General features: G+C 42.9%; 1 pseudogene; it reads left to right on the top strand.

The window, feature by feature from the left end:
• Window positions 1-647: 647 nt before the first annotated feature.
• On the top strand, window positions 648-1,625 carry LOC133242908 (large ribosomal subunit protein uL18-like; annotated as a pseudogene).
• The last annotated feature ends 1,622 nt before the right edge of the window (window positions 1,626-3,247 follow it).

The following is a 3,247-nucleotide window of genomic DNA, read 5'->3' as shown; positions in this document are numbered from 1 at the left end:
ATTACTGGGTGGAACTAAGGGTCTCCAGAGAGTTTATTATTCATATGAAGTTGTCTAGTCTTCTCTTCAGAGGCTGGGAATGACCTGAATTCTAAGCCAGGGTTGATGTAGACCTTTCCCATTTGCTTAGTGTCTTTTAATAGAGCAAACATGGATATGTCATATTCATCTCGAAGGCGTGTGGAGAGTTAAACTTTCAGGATCCCCCCTCCACCCTGTTTTTAACTAAGGTCTACTGATACTTTCTCTTGTTGTGCAGTTTGTAGATAAGGAGTCTGTTCTTTGAACATTCTGGACTTTACTTTGAATCACTTGGGAGTCTGGTCAAAAATGTAGATTCCTAGGTCCTACTCCAGACCTCCTGAATCAGCGTCTCAGGAGTGCAGCCCAAGAACCGCTTTTTATACACATGCCTCAGGTGACTCTCAGTCTCGCTGGTTTGCCCAGCCCTGGCCCAAGGTCTCTGAGGAGCGGCAGCTCTGGCATGGCACTCTGTTCTACAGGGACTGCGGTGCGCTAGGAGACATATCTGGCTACACTAGCTAGCAATCATCTGGCTGCTCCATGGTATCTGTGTGTTTGTTCAAAGTGGCATTGGAGGCTGCAGATCTATAGTGAGCTGCAGACATGGGTCTCTGTTCTGCAGGATGGGGTTTGTCAAGGTTGTAAAGAATAAGACCTACTTCGAAAGGTACCAAATGAAACTTAGAAGAAGACAAGATAGTAAGACTGACTACTATGCCAGGAAACGCTTGGTAATCCAGGACAAAAATAAGTATAATACATCCTAATACAAGATGAGTTCATATCACCAACAATCATTTGCCAGATTGCTTATGCCCGTGTATAAGGAGATATGACAGTCTGTGCAGCTAATGCCCATGAACTCCCGAAGTCTGGCGAGAAGGCTGACCTGACAAATTATGCTGCAGCACATTGTACTGGTCCACAGATGGTCCAAAGGCTTCTCGATCAGTTTGGCATGGACAAGATCTATGAGGCCATGTGGAGATGTCCAGCGATGAATACAACATGGAAAGCATTGATGGTCAACCTGGTGCCTTCACCTCATATTTGGATGCAGGATCTTGCCAGATCTAACACTAGAAATAAAATTTTGGGGATCCTGAAGGGTGCTGTGGATGGAGGTTTGTTTATCCCTCATAGTACCTAATGGTTCCCTGGTTATGATTCAGAAAGCAAGGAATTCAATGCAGGAGTAGTCCAGAATCACATCCTGGCTCAAACCATTGTAGATGACATGCATTACCTAACTGAAGAAGATGAAGATGCTTATAAGAAATAATTTTCTTAATACATAAAGAACAACGTAACTCCAGACATGATGGAGGAGAGGTATGAGGAAGCTCATGCTGCTATATGAGAGAATCAGTCTATGATAAGAAACTTAAGAAAGAGGTTAAAAAGAAGAGGAACCATCCCAAACTGTCACTTGCCCAGAACAGAGATTGAATAGCTTGGAAGGCAAGCTTCCTTAGCACTCAGGAATGGGCTGCTGAGAGCTGGTAAAGCAAATCACACTTTTCTATGAAGATTTTTCGGATTAAGACAGCAATAAATTAATTGACCAAGCAGCCCCCAAAAAAGTGGCTTTGGAGGAAGGAAATGGCAGGGATACTAAAGCCTACACCCCAGCCATACCATGTATTACCCCACCATCCACCCAGCTACAAGCTAGAAGAGATGCCGAAGTTCAAGTGATAATGTGATTTGCACTTAGAATGAGACACAAAGAAAAAGTTTTTTAAAATCTGGCCTCCTGACATGTGCACCTCAATACCCCAAATGAAAAGAGCAGTGCATTTCCACTGAACTCAGGACTGAAGACTCTCCTGAGGGTGGACCTGGCTGCCCTCCCTGTGATTATAGGCACCCGTAACAGAACTTATTGACATCCCCACATATCCTCCTCCTCCCTCTACACTCCCAAGGCTGCTTGTTGCAAACATCTGTAACTGTCCAGGAGAACACACTTAGCTGGTGCTCAGGGCAAGATGGAAGTGCTGCAGAGTCAGTGCCCCTGAGAGCAGGCCTCAAACGATGACAAATTGTTGGTGGAGAAATACCCTAGCTTCGTCATCCCACCAGCAGGATAACTCTGCAACATGATCAATATTCTCCTCCAGATGCCCCTGGGATTGATCTCCAGGAGCCCATGACAGCCCCTTGCTTATTATCACATGCAGCTATGGCTCCCTTCCCTTCTCTTCTAACTACTTCACTTTCCCAACAGTGTTTCCTGGGACTGCCTTCCAAATAACCAACTTGCATTTGAATTTTTGTCCCTGGATCTGCTTCTGGGGTCACCCATCAGGACGTAAAAGACACAAAGGTGAGCTAACAGCTCTGAATGGACCCTGGAATTGTAAGAGACAAGCGTGGAGGCCAGCAAACACCTGTAACTGTAGCATTTTGGTGTGATGATTAAAATCATCTGACTGGTTTCTGCTCCCATATTGCTGATGGAATATGGAATTGAGTTTAAGTAGTTGGCATATTCCTGAATCATGGTATGAGAATGAGAAGGGTTTTTGTTGTCATTTTTAGGTTGTTGCATTGATAAACCTTCTTTTTTACTGTTAGAAATTATGCTTTATTACAATGCTCTAATATATAAAACATTGTGGGTTTTGGCACTAAGAAAATCAATGAGATCAATGAATCAGAATCAAGTATCCAGAACAGGGATGTAAGCACTTGATTTATGAAAAATGATTCATGACAGAACAATGGGAAAAGGATGATCTTTGCAAAGAATGGTGTTGGATTAATGGGTAGACATATGTAAACCATACTGTGTCTTGGCCACTGATACACCAAGTACAAATACCAGTGCCAAGTGGATCAACTGGATTATAGATCTAAAACTGAAAAGTAAAGTCAGTGTTGATAAACCTTGAAGGGCCAGAGTTTTAGTCCCTTTGACACATTCCAGTTCTCAAGTGTTAAGTTCCTTGAGTGGGTCTGCCCATCTTAGGCTGTCAACTTCCTGAGGACAGTAACTCTCTTTAAAATCTATGCATAAGTGCCAGTGAATATCACAAATGGGTGAGTGATGAACACCTCTGGTGATGATGACCATGGTGGTTTAATTGAATAACTGTGTTTTCATGTTTATTTGGGACTTTAACAATCACTACAAAGTATTCTGGTTACTACTACTGCTGTATATCAAATTATCCCAAAACTTAGCAACATAAAGCAACACTCTTATTATGCCCACGGA

The sequence above is a fragment of the Bos javanicus genome, chromosome X (genome assembly GCF_032452875.1).
Source record: "Bos javanicus breed banteng chromosome X, ARS-OSU_banteng_1.0, whole genome shotgun sequence".
Classification (NCBI taxonomy): domain Eukaryota; kingdom Metazoa; phylum Chordata; class Mammalia; order Artiodactyla; family Bovidae; genus Bos; species Bos javanicus.
This window is presented reverse-complemented; position numbering and strand designations above follow the sequence as displayed.